We start from the raw sequence: 13,587 nt of genomic DNA on the forward strand, positions 1-13,587 counted from the left end.
GACTCAGCGTCCAACCGCCCCCCACACACTTGACTTCAGGGACCACAAGTCGAGGACACACACCACAGACCTGGGCGCCTTTGGGAATGTTTTTGGGTTTGTTGGCCCACTTCTTTTCTTTTTGAGATTGATTTTCATTCTCTTCATTTGCCATCGTAACGAAAATAGATTTTTAAATGCCTCAAATATACAGATATCACTGATGCACACACATTCCAGAAGAGCTGAGGTATGCGCTGCTACAGGGTGGGGGCAGGACACGGCCTGGCAGGAGCTGCCCACTGGCCAGAGTCCCAGGGACCCCGGAGTAGAGCGGGGTCTCAGAGGAGGTGTGGGAGGGACCGTGGCGGCCTGCTTCCCGGGCCCTCCGTGAGTGTGTCTGTCCCTGGAGCCCCTGGGAAAGGCCTCGCCACCCACGGGGAGGCTGGGCACCCGTCACCCTCAGCGCTGCCATCCTACAACGGCCCAGTGGTCTCAAGGTGCCCCATGGGCCACCAGTCACCAGTGGAGGGTTCCCAGCCACGTCCGTCCCAGAGACAGATGCTCCGGAGAGGCTTGTGACAGTTGGTGGCAGGTGTGCCCCAGAGCCCCTGGCCTCTCCCTTCTTCTCCGGCCTCCTACGGAGGATGCAAGGCAGGACCCCTCCTCAGTTTACAACATCTGTCCATCCATCTATAAATCCATATTATTGGCTGGAGGAGGACAAGTGCAGGACGAGGAGCCCGCATGGTGGCGCCTGGACGGAGGGCAGCCTCAGTCCCAGCAGATGCTCCAGGGCTGGTCCCCTGGGCAGCCACTTCTCTTGATGACCAGCCTGTTGCCCCTTCTGGTTTGAAAACACTGAGGCTGAGCAGGCAGGGCCTGTGCTGGGGGGCCTCCTCCTGAGGGTCCCCGGGGCCTTCAGGAGGGGCTTCAGCCCACTCCTCACCTGGGGACAGCGGTGGTGGCCTGCCTTCTGCTGGGGTTTGGAGCCAACCCGTCCTAAGACCCCACTGGGCCTCTGGTCCTGACACTCTGGGCCTCAGTTTCTCCACCTCTAAAATGGGAAGAGTAAAGGCCTAGTTGGAGGGATGTGTTAGAAAGATGAAGGAAGAAAACGGGCGTGTCTGACCCAGAACAGGGGCTCAGGAAGGAGTAGTTCAATCTGCCCATTCATTCAATATTTCCTCACCATAGAGCACGTGCCAGCCCATGTGCTCGGCCCTGGGGTTGAATGTGGAAGGAACAACATGGACCCCGAGGCCTCCTTGGACCTTCTAATCCCAGAGCCAGATCTCGGACAGACCAGGATCATCCCAGGCTCTGCAGAAAACCCCCTTCCTGGCAGAGGTCACATACTGGAGTCCCACGTGCAAGTGGGGGGCACTGGAACAACAAGACAAGAACAGTTAGGGGTCTGCAGGAGGCAGCAGGTCTGGTCCAATCACCCAGGCCAGCAGGTGGAGAGGTCCCTGCCCAGCCTGGCCCTGCAGGACTTGGGGTGGTGGGTTAAAGTCTGAGGACCATGGGCCGACCTCATGAGATGCAGCACCCATTTTCTAGGGAGTGACTCCTGCATTCACTGGAGGCCACCCAGTGTAGGGTTCCTAGAAAGTGGTGATGGGCAAGAAGAGGGTGTGGCCCTGTGTCTGGAATAAAGTGTGGCAGGGAGACAGGGGGATAAGAAGCAGCTTGCCCAAATAAAGCAGGAAGGAGGAGGGAGGACCTGGCTGGAGTCTTTCCCTGGCGTCTTGCCCGGCAGATGTGAACTCTGCTCTCATTGCTGACCCCCCACTCTCTAAGCTCCATTATGGACAGAGTGAGAAAGGGGCTTTGCTGGGATCTGAACATCGTCTCTCCTAAGAAGACACACAGATGGCCAGCAAGCACATGAACCGATGCTCCCCTCCAGCAGCAGGACCTTGGCCCAGCCTCTCCTCCTGCAAGGGCTCTGGTTCCCCACCGGAAACAGCCATATGGAGCTGCGTCCCCGGGGAGATCCCACAGGATCATCTAGCTAACAGCTCTGTCCGTGGCCTGGCCACGGAAACGCTCTGTACGTGCAGCCACTGAGGCCCATGGCCGGAGGGCTGGGCGGGCAGGGCTGGGTCCACACCCGGAGCCACTGAGCTCCCAGGAGATGCTGATCCGAATCAGCTGAACCCAATAAACAGGCTTCTGAATCCTCCTCCCTCCTTCGGGGACTATGCGGGGTGACTGCTGGGCTCCCACACACCTTCTGAGAATTGGAGGACCAGCTCGGCCTGAAAGTTACCCAAAACTCCCCACGGGCAGAGCTAAAAAAAAAACCAAGAACGAAAACACAAACAGCCAAACAGAAAACCAACAAAAAGCCATCCCGGCCTGAAAGCCTCCGACGCAGGCGCTGTGCGGCGGCCGACCAGTAGGGGGCAGCGCAGGCCCGGTCCGCTTCCTGAAGCGCAGGGCCGCGGCCACTGAGCATGCGCAGTCTGCTGATTGACAGCTGGAGACTCTCCTGGGCACAATCAGGGCCAATTTCAGCAGCCTCAGACGCGCTGTGGGTACCGGCCGCCCTCCATGTACGATGCGTCCTCCAGACACTAGTTCATTTGATCCTCACTACAGCCCACTTCACAGAGGGGAACTGAGGCCCAGAGGAGCAGTGTGACCCGCCCAAGGTGACAGGGCTACCTCTGGCCGTCTGTCAGGCACCAAGGACCAGGGCCTTTCCCCTCCCCGCGTCCGTCCAGGCCTGGGGAGCGCAGCCTGGATAGTTTTGTCCACAGACCTGAGCCTCGAAGGACATGGAACGAACCGCCTCGGAAGTGGAGAGACCCCACGGGCGCTCAGAGCTGCATCCTGGTCCCCAAATTCCAGCGAGACCGTCCTGCCCCATGAGCAGGGCACAGCGGGCATCTCCACCAGCTCCGCACAGGCCTGCGCATGCGCCTTGGCCTCACACAGAGGATGGAACCGGGGTTCCCTAAAGACCCGCCCCACTTGGTTGTGAGGTAGAGACCACATTGGGGGCAGAAGTCCTCACGGGGACTGAGCGTGGATGGTGCCTTAGCCTCTGTTCCCACCCAGCAACCTCTGTCACAGCAACGCTGGCCGCTTGCTATCCTCAGACACAGGCCTCTGAGGACAGGCCATTGAAGAGGATGCCCTACGGATGCATTGATGCTGGACGCTCCTTGTGTGTCCACTTTTCTGGCTCCATTTGCTGACATCTCTCTGAGTCCAGGTTCCTGCAGGTTCGGTGAGCAGAGCCTAACTCTGAGGGTCACGCACTCACACGCAGGGCCTCTGAGAAGCTGTTCAAAAACCCCAGCGACAATTTCTCAAGAGAGACGAGGGTGCAGAGTAAGGAGGGCGTTGGCTCACGTTCCACTTGACACTTGGAGTTCGGCCCCCGTCTCGGCCCCTGGCTGCCCTCCCTCCCCTCTCTGTCTGTGGAAACCCTAACTTCCCATCCAGACCCGGGTCCTTCCTGCCCTGACTCAGCCCCTCGCTCCTGGGTCCCCCAAAACTTTCCCATCTTGTTCAAGCTCATGTCTCTACTCCCAGCAGAAGATGCTTGTCCCTCTGTCTCCCCACCAGATAGTGAGCCAGGGCTTCTCCATCTCACACCCCGGTACCCTACAGCTCAGAGATGCTCAGGAAATTCCACTGAAGGGACCCCAGGCTCCAGAGGAGCAAAGTGCAGGCCGTGCACGGGGAGAGGACGCGGAGAGGCCATGGGACTTCCCTCCACCACCGGGACGGGACCAGGCTGGGAGATGCTGGGGTGCCCTCTGCAAGGCTGCTGTCCTCCCGGTGGAGCCCCCAAAGCAGCCAGCCTGAGATGGGACCTCATGAGCTGCCAGCATCTGGCAGGAAATCCTGTCAGCATTTCTCTCCATCCCTCCCTGAAGCTCCAGAGTCTGGTTCTGAGGGCGTGGTGTGCATGGCGGCAGAGGATCCCCCTAAACCCCCCCATAAACGCCCTCCTCAGAGAGTGTCAGGGTGTGGGCCCGGCCTGGCTGTCCTCAGGCTGCGACAGGCTCTCCATCCACTCCTGGGCCAGCTGCTGGGCGAGGAGCCCCTCAGGGTGACTTCTTGCCTGGTGGCCCCTGGCCCGAGGGGTGAGTGTGTGCTGGCGCCACCTCCAGCTCTCGGATGAGTGCACAGAAGGAGCGGGGACCCCTTTCTGGCTCTGCCCCAGCACAGTGTCCAGGGTGGTGGTTCCCTGGGAACTCCCCAAGCGGGCACATGTTGGGGTTTCCCAGGTGAACTGTGGGGGCACTGGCTCTGGGGAGCTCCGTCCCCAGGTGACCCCTGGGAGGCAGGGCTGAGGCTGCATGCTGCCTGCAGACCCAGAGGGCAGCTCTGGTTCCTTTCTCAGGCCCAAGGTTGCTGAATGGGGCGGGGACTCGGAATCCCACTCGGGGGTCCCCTGCCGTCTCTGGGTTGTTTGTGTGAGAGTCTCAGTCTCTCTGACTTAATTCCTCAGTGGTTGAATGCCAGCTGGCCCTTCAAATGCTTCTTCCCTGCAAACTCACTCCCCTCCTGAGTTCCCATCTCTGGATCGGCGCCAACTGTTTGGTCAGCCAGAAATCTGAGTCGTTCTAGACCCTTCTCCTTCCCTGAGCACCCCCGAGAGTTAGCCAGCTCCCAAGTCCTGTGGGTCCAACGTCTAACATCTCTTCTCAGATGCACCCCCTCCCCACTGGTCCCTCATCCCTTCTGGGGTGAGGCAGCCTTCTCAGCAGTCTCTCGGCCTCTTTCCTCACCCTCCTGGTGGCCTGAGAGCTGGCTCTACAACGTACCCCGACCACACCCCTGCCTGCTGGGCACCCATCACTGTCCTCGGATGGGGCTGCAGGCATCCACGAACATTCCGTGAGCACCTTCTCTGAGCCCCGCCACCCTCGGGAGGCCTCCCCGACCACACGGTGCAAGAAATGGACTCACCATGGTATTGGGAAACAAGCTTGGATATTGCAAGAATTTGTTGGCTTTATGCTGAAAGGGAGAAACTGGGAAGTTAGTCACTTGTGCTTTCTCTGAGCCCTAAGTCTCCTCCGATGCTCCCTGAGCTCTGAAGCAGGTCCGTCTCCTGTGTCGGTAGCAGCATCCTCCACAAAGGCTCAGCACAGCCGGGGACAGCAGCCCGATGGTTCAGGGACCGAGTGCCAAATGCGAGGAACTGTTCCCCAGGGTGTGAACAGTGTTGGTTGTGATAGAGGATGTTGAGGGCTGTGGGTCACTCTGTGCCAGGACCAGGACCAGATCCCAAGTGACAGAAGTGCTTATGTGTTCTTCAGTAAACTCTGTGTGTGTGTGTGTGTGTGTGTGTGTGATATGTGTGTGATAAGTTCTGGGCTCTGGGCAGGAGCCTGAATGGCCCAGGTCTCATGGTGGTTCTCTCCCCACCCATCGTGCAGCCTCTCCTTGAAATAAACAGTGTCTGGCATCGTCCCATGTCCCGTCATCTCACACCTGGACCACTGCCGCAGCCTCCCGCTGCTCTCCCAGACGCTTGCCCCTCCTCCTGTCCTCCCACCCTCCCCACTGCACACACAGAGTGATCTATCTAGAGAACAAATCTGAATACTCACCCCCACACACTCAATTACCCCTGAATTCCCCAGAGTCCACTGCGAACTCCTCAGCCTGGCTCCGTGCCCTGCAGGCTCAGATCCCAGCAACCTCTCAGCAACCACCCTGGTCCCTCCAAACCCATCACAGGCTCCAGCCACACAGCCCTGCCAGGTCCTTCACACTCCGTGTTCTCACCTGTGCTCTCCCCTCCCGAAGAACTCCAACCATTTTTCCAAGACTCAGATTAGAGCAATGCAAATTCAAAACACAAACTGAGCTGATCAAAGAGAAAGAGAAAAAAGGGAATTCCAATTCTGGCCAGGATGACGAGAAAGAGATTCAATTGTTCATCGCCAAGTTGGCACAGCATTAAAAATCGTCAGTGTTCTTTCATTTCTCCTGTTTTCAACTCTGTTTTGGGGGAGAGATTTTTGAATCGTCTTAGCTGAGCTGTAACTGGCATACAGTGAAATGCACACATTGTCGGTTCCGGTGCAATGGGTTCTCACAGGTGTACAGTACATGTGTCCTCACCAGCACAGTGCACATGCAGAACGTCGCCCTCCACTGCAGACAGTCCTCCCGGGCCTTTTGGCAATCACGCTGTCCTCCTCGCCCTGGGCAGCCACCGATCTGATTTCTGTCATTATAGATTAGCACTGGCGTGTCTAGAACTTGATATGAATGGAACCTGATGGTAGGAGCTCTGCGAGTCTGGCTTCCTTGGCTCAGTGCCAGGTTTCTGAGATTCCTTCATGGTGTTATCTGCATCCACATTCCACTCCTTTTCATTCCTGAGTGACATCCCATTGTGTGAAAATGTCTCATTTTGGTTTTCCATTTTACTTTTGACGGACATTTGAATTGTCTCCAGTTTCTGGCTATTTTGAATAACGCTAAAGTCTTACACACGACATATGCTTTTCTCTCTCTTGAATAGTGTGGTGAGTGGAGAAGGAATTTGGTCTGTGACACTTACCTCAAAGGGAAAAAATCACAATATAAAACTCTACAGCTATAACTCTATCTCAGTAAAGCTGGAAAACATCAAACAAAATACTGTAAAGAGAGGACATGATTCAGTAAGTTATGTTGATGCAAATCATCAATAATCAATCTAACAACCAAACTTGGGCTGAAATTATTATGAGCCAGATCTGAGGACCAGCCCGGAGCCTTCCTTCCCCAAGGAGAGAGGGGCACCAAAGACGAGGGGTGTGCAGAGTGGGTATGGACCATCTTGGAACAAAGATGTACGCATCACTTAGGATAGGAATGTCCCTTTTACAACTGTCATGAGAGCTTAGGTGGCACAGCAGGTCAGTGGTCACGAGGTGAGGGGTCACAAGGCAAGCACAGCAGGTCGGGAACTAATTCTTAGTTTAGGGAGAGACGCTTATCCCTAAAGAAATGCCCATATGGGGCAGCCACATCCCTGTCTGAGGGCATCATCCTGTCTTTGGTACACAGTAAATGCATAAAGCAGACAGACAATGTACAATGCACGCTCGACAGGCCATGTCAGACCCTTTTGGAAAAACAAGGTCAGGCTGAATTAGTTTTGAACCAAATGGCTTCATCAGATGTTCCAATCTATACTTTTGCTTTTCATTTATTGATCAGTTAGAATCTGGGAAGCGAATGAAAGCTTATGTATCCATTCAAATCACAACTACCAACTACACCAAAACATGAATAATTATTGAACATATCTGAAATGAATAAGAATACATAATTGTAAGCACAGAGTAATAATACTTCTTAAAATAGTTTGTAACATTGTGTAATTTCAGTTACGTTTCAGTTGCATTATTATTTGTCGGTCACCATGCATATGTGCTCCTTACCCCTCACGCCCACCGCCAATCCCCTTGCCCTCTGGCATCCACTCATCTGTTCTCTTTGTCCATGTGTTTGTTTATCTTCCACGTATGAGTGAAATCATATGCTGTTTGTCTCTCTCTGTCTGGTTTATTTTGCTTAACATAATACCCTCAAGGTCCATCCATGGTGTTGTGAAAGGGACGATTTTGTCTTTTGTGGCTGAGTGGTATTCCATTGTATACATACACCACCTCTTCTTTATCCATTCATCAGTCCATTGGCACTTGAGTTGCTTCCACATCTTGGCTATTGTGAATAATGCTGCAATGAACACAGGGGTGCATATGTCTATTTGAATTGTTGATTTCAAGTTCGTTGGATAGATACCCAGTAGTGGGATAGCTGGGTCATATGGTACGTCTATTTTTAATTTTTTGAGAAATCTCCATACTGTTTTCCACAGTGGCTGCCCCAGTTTGCATTTCCACCAGCAGTGTACAAGGGTCTCCTTTTCTCCACACCCTCTCCAACATTTGTTATTTTTTGTCTTGGTGATTATAGCCATTCTAACAGGTGTAAAGATATCTTAGTGTAGTTTTGACTTGCGTTTCCCTGATGATTAGTGATGTTGAACATGTTTTAATGTGCCTGTTGGCCATCTGAATATCTTCTTTGGAAAAATATGTGTTCATATCCTCTGCCCATTTGTTGACCCTATGGTTTTTTGTTGTTGTTGTCTAGTTGTGTGAGTTCTTGATATATTATGGAGATTAACCCCTTGTCAGATATATCATGTGCAAATATTTTCTCCCAGTTGGTGGGTTGTCTTTTTGTTTTGTTCCCGGTTTCCTTTGCCTTGAATAAGCTCTTTAGTCTGATGAAGTCCCCTTGTTTATTTTTTCTTGTGTTCCCCTTGTCCAAGTAGACATGGTATTTGAAAAGATCCTTCTAAGACCGATGTCAAGGAGCATACTGCCTATATTTTCTTCCAGGAGTTTTATCGTTTCACGTCTTACCTTCAAGTCTTTAATCCATTTTGAGTTAATTTTTGTGTATGGTGTAAGATAATGGTCTTCTTTATTCTTTTGCATGTGGCTGTCCAGTCTTCCCAATGCCATTTATTGAAAAGACTTTCCTTTCGCCATTATGTGTTCTTAGCTCCTTTGTCAAAGATTAGCTGTCCATTGAGGTGTGGTTTTATTTCTGGGCTTTCAGTTCTGGTCCATTGATCTGTATGTCAGTTTTTCTGCCAGTACCATGCTGTTTTGATTCCTATAGCTTTGTAGTATATTTCGAAGTCAGGGATTGTGATGCCTCGAGCTTTGTTCTTTTTTCTCAGGATTGCTTTAGCTATTTGCAGTCTTTTGTTGCCCCATATGAATTTTAGGATTTTTTGTTCTATTTCTGTGAAGAATGTCATTGGGATTCTGATTGGGATCGCATTCAATCTGTAGATTGCTTTAGGTAATATGGACATTTTAACTATGTTTATTCTTCCAATCCATGTGCATGGAATATCTTTCCATTTCTTTATGTCATCATTGATTTACTTCAGTAAAGTCTTATAGTTTTCATTGTATAGGTCTTTCACCTCCTTGGGCAAATTGATTCCCAGGCATTTTATTCCTTTTTTGGGATTGCATTCTTGAGTTCTCTTGCTGTTAGTTCATTATTAGGGTACAGAAATGCTACTGACTTTCGTAAGTTGATCTTGTACCCTGCAACTCTGCTGTAGTTGTTGATTATTTCTGATGGTTTTCCAATGGATTCTTTAGGGCTTTCTATATAGAGAATCATGTCATCTGCAAACAGCAAGGGTTTCACTTCTTCATTGCCTATTTGGATTCCTTTTATTCCTTCCTCTTGCCTAGTTGCTCTGGCCCAAAGCTCCAGTAAGTACTATGTTGAATAGGAGTGGTGAGAGTGGGCACCCTTGTCTTCCTGTTTTCAGAGGGACGGCTTTCAGTTTTTCCCTGTTGAGTATGATGTTGGCTGTTGGTTTCTCATATATGGCCTTTATTATGTTGAGGTACTTCCCTCGTATACCCATTTTATTGAGAGTTTTTGTCATAAATGGCTGTTGGATCTTGTCAAATGTTTTCTCTTTGTCTGTTGACATGATCATGTGGTTTTTTTCCTTGTTTTGTTAATGTGGTGAATCACGTTGATTGATTTGTGGACGTACAACCATCCTTGTGCCCCTGGTGTAAATCTCACTTGGTCAAGGTGTATGATCTGTTCAATGTATTACTGTAGTTGGTTTGCCAATATTTTGTTGAGGATATTTGCATCTATGCTCATCAGCGATATTGGCCTGTACTTTTCCTTCTTTGTGTTGTCGTTCCTTAGCTTGGTAGCAGGGTGATGTTGGCCTCGTAAAATGTGTTAGGATGTGTTCTGTCTTCCTCAATTTTTTGGAATACTTTCAGAAAGATAGGTCTTAAATCTTCTTTGAATGTTTGGTATAATTCTCCTGAGAAACCATCTAGTGCTGGACTTTTATTTTTTGGGAGACTTTTGATGACTGTTTCAATCTCTTTACTTGTGATTGGTCTATTCAGATTCTGTGTTTCTTCTTGATTCTGTTTTGGGAGGTCGTATGAGTCTAAGAATTTATCCGTTTCCTCTAGATTCTCCAATTTGTTGGCATATAGTTTTTCATAGTATTGTTGTAGAATCCTTTGTATTTCTGTGGAATCCGTTGTAATTTCTCCTCTTTCATTTCTAATTTTACTTATTTGAGCCTTCTCTATTTCTTTTGTAGTGAGTCTGTCTAAGGGTTTATCAATTTCGTGTATCTTCTCAAAGAACCAGCTTCTTGTTTCATTGATCCTTTTTACTGTCCTTTTTGTTTCAATTGCATTTATTCCTGCTCTAATTTTCATCATTTCCCTCCTTCTGCTGACATTCGGTTTGGCTTGCTCTTCTTTTTCTGTCTTGTTAGGTGTAGTTTAAGATTGCTTATTTGAGGTTCTTCTTGTTTGTTAAGGCGGGCGGGTATTGCTATGAATATCCCTCTTAGGACTGCTTTTGCTGTATCCCGTATGACTTGGTATGGTGTGTTTTCATCTTCCTTTCTCTCCAGATATTTTTTTTTTATTTCTCCTTTAATTTCATCAATGATCCATTGGTAGTTCAGGAGCATGTTGTTTAGTCTCCACATCTTTTCCCTTTCCTAGCTTTTGTTTCTTGTAGCTGATTTCTAGTTTCATAGCATTGTGGTTGTAAAAGATGCTTGATATGATTTCAATCTCCTTAAATTTATTGTGGCTTGCCTTGTTTCCCAACATATGGTCTATCTTTGAGAATGTTCCATGTGCACTTGAGAAGAATGAATTCTGCTCATTTTGGATGGAGTGTTCTATCTATATCTATAAAGTCCCTCTGGTCTGGTTTTTCGTTTGAATCCACTGTTTCCTTGTTGACTTTCTCTCTGGATGATCTGTCCATTCTGGTAAGTGATGTAAATGGGGAGTTAAGGTCCCCTAATATTATTGTGTTGTTGTTAATATCTCCATTTAGGTTTGTTAATAGTTGTTTTGTGTACTTTGGGTGCCTGTGTTGGGTTCATATAGAATTATTAGTGTTATGTCTTCTTGGTGGAGTGTCCCTCTTATCATTATGTACTGCTCCTATTTGTCTCTCTTTACCTGTTTTATCTTGAAGTCTGCTTTCATATAATTATGGTAACACCCTTTCTTTTATCTCCCATTAGCTTGGAGTATCATCTTCCATCCCTTCACTCTGAGCCTGTGTTTGTCTTTGGAGCTGAGATGTGTTTCCTGGAGGCAGCATATTCGTGGGTCTTATTCTTTAATCCATCCTGACACTCTGTGTCTTTTGATTGGAGAATTCAATCCATTTACATTTAGAGTGATTATTGATATATGAGAGCTTAATGCTGCCATCTTATCACTTATTTTCTGGTCTTTCTGCATGTCCTTTGTTTCTCATCCTGTGTATTTCAGACTACTAATTCAATTAGGTAGTTTTTGTGATGGTTTTCTTAGTTTTTCTCTCTTATCATTTGTGTTTCTGTTCTAATTATTTGTTTAGTGTTTACCATGAGGTTCATGTCAAAAATCTCGTGGATGAGATAGTCCATTTTCTTGTGGACTCTTATTTCCTTAGACTAAGCTCATTCCTTCCCTTTCCTCTTCTTCTTCTAAGTTGTTCTTTTCACAACCTATTCCACGTTGTGTTGTGAGTTTGTGGTCAAAATGAGGAGATTATATTTATTTTTGTGTTTTCCTTCCCTTTATCTTTAATGTTATAATTCAGTGTTTGCTAACCTGTTCTGATAGAGTCCTGAAGTTTTCTGATTTTGTCTACATATTTATCTCCTGACTCAAGGCTTTGTAACCCGGTCCTTTTTTTTGTTCTTTGTTTTTTTTTTTTCTCCAGGCATAAGAACCTTCTTCTGCATTTCTTCTCACGCATGGGTCTTGTGGCGATGAACTCCCTCAGCTTTTGTGTATCTGGGAATGTTTTTATTTCTCCATGATAACTGAAGTATATTTTCACTGGATAGCATATTCTTAACTGTCAGTTTTTGTCTTTCACACTTTTGAATATATCATTCCACTCTCTCCTAGACTATAAGGTTTCTGCTAAGAAATATTGAAAGCCTGTATGGCTGCCTTGTAAGTTATTTTCTTCTGCCTTGCTGCCCTTAATATTTTTACTTTATCTTTGACTTTTGCCAACTTTACTACCATATGCCTTGGAGAAGGTCTTTTTATGTTGATTCAGTTAGGAGACCTATCAACTTCTTTCACTTGTATTTCCTGCTCCTTTCCCAGGTTTGGGAAATTCTCTGCTATTATTACTTTGAACAAGCTTTCTGCTGCCTTCTCCTTCTCTTCTCCCTCTGGAAGACCTATAATCCTTCTGTTGCATTTCCATTTCAGTCGGATATTTCCAGGAGAACTTTTCATTTCTGTTTAGTCTTAGTTCTCTCCTCCGCCACTGGAAGCATTTCTATATTTCCTTCCTCCAGAATGCTGATTCTCTCCTCTGTAGTGTCAAATCTGTTACTCAGGGAATCTAGATTTTTCTTTATCTCACTCAGTGTGTTTTTGATCTCCAACATTTCTGATTGGTTCTTCTTTATAGTTTCAATCTCTTTTGTGCTGAAGTTCCTTTTTCCATTGAACTGTCGATCTGTATTTTCTTGTATCCATTTGAGGGTTTTTTATGATAGCTTCTTCAATTCTCTGTCATTTAGATTATAAATTTCAGGGCCTTCAGGATGAATTTCTAGGTGCTTGTCATTTTCCTTGTAGTCTGGAGAGTTCATATATTTTTTCATACTGCTTGAGGGCATGGATTTCTGCCTCCACATAGTGATAATATCTGATCACAGCTTCTATCTGCGGCCCTGCGTAGGAGTCAAGAGCTTAGTCAGCTCTGTGTGGTGCTTTCCCACGGGCAGTGAGAGAACTGGGAGACTGAAGGTATTCCCATGGACGGCCACTCCTCCCACATTCCCTTCATAGCCATGCTGTCCCAAGTCATTGGAGGAGGGAGAGGTGATCTCCTTACCTTCCTTCCACTTCTTCCAGGGAGTCCAGCACCACCACCTTCAGACGTATGGCTGCAAGCGTCTCTCAGATGTCGTTTGTGTTGTGTGAAGGTCCTCTGTTGGTATATGAATGTCCTTTACACTGGATCATAGAGGGAGAGTCTAAGCAGAGAGCTCACTCTGCCATGATGCTGATGTCTCTCCTCATATAGTACTTTTGCAAAGTATTGATTCATATGGATGAAGATTGGACCCCATGAGGTAGAATTGCAAATGAGCAATGGAATTATTCGTCCCAGAGTTTTTGCTGAGACCACACAGTGCTGGGCACTGCTCTAGGATTGGGATGACCTGGTAAAGAGACAGGATGTCTCTCTGCTCGCATAGCTGGGGGTGGAGAAAACACAGGATAATTTCCTGCTTTGGATGTTCAGAGATAGTTCAAGTAACACATTTTGTGGAAGTAGACATTCAGCATAGAGGGTCCCTTCTTTGGGAAGTGTCCCTGTCCCTAAGACTGGGTCAGCCCCTCTGGACATTTGCTCTTTCACGTTGTCACCACACTCTGTTGAATTCAATCCCTATTTGCCATCACCCCAACCCCCAAATCCTCCCCCGCCCGTCACCCCTACTCCCCATGAGAGCCTGGGGCTCTAAGTTTCCTTCAACATCTGATCTATGGCTGGGTCCCTCTC

General features: G+C 48.1%; 1 protein-coding gene across 2 annotated transcripts in view; it reads right to left on the reverse strand.

The window, feature by feature from the left end:
* AKNA (AT-hook transcription factor) overlaps positions 1-13,587 on the reverse strand; it is a 102,574-nt gene that overhangs the window by 28,587 nt on the left and 60,400 nt on the right. Inside the window, exon 23 of one of the 2 annotated variants that reach the window (XR_011533567.1) lies at positions 86-180. The exons of the other annotated variant lie outside the window; for it this stretch is intronic. The gene's annotated coding sequence lies outside the window, so the exon portion shown is untranslated. Of the gene's footprint in view, positions 1-85; positions 181-13,587 lie in introns of those variants that run through there. 2 annotated transcript variants of the gene reach the window in all.

This window comes from Equus przewalskii, chromosome 26 (genome assembly GCF_037783145.1).
Source record: "Equus przewalskii isolate Varuska chromosome 26, EquPr2, whole genome shotgun sequence".
In the NCBI taxonomy this organism is placed as follows: domain Eukaryota; kingdom Metazoa; phylum Chordata; class Mammalia; order Perissodactyla; family Equidae; genus Equus; species Equus przewalskii.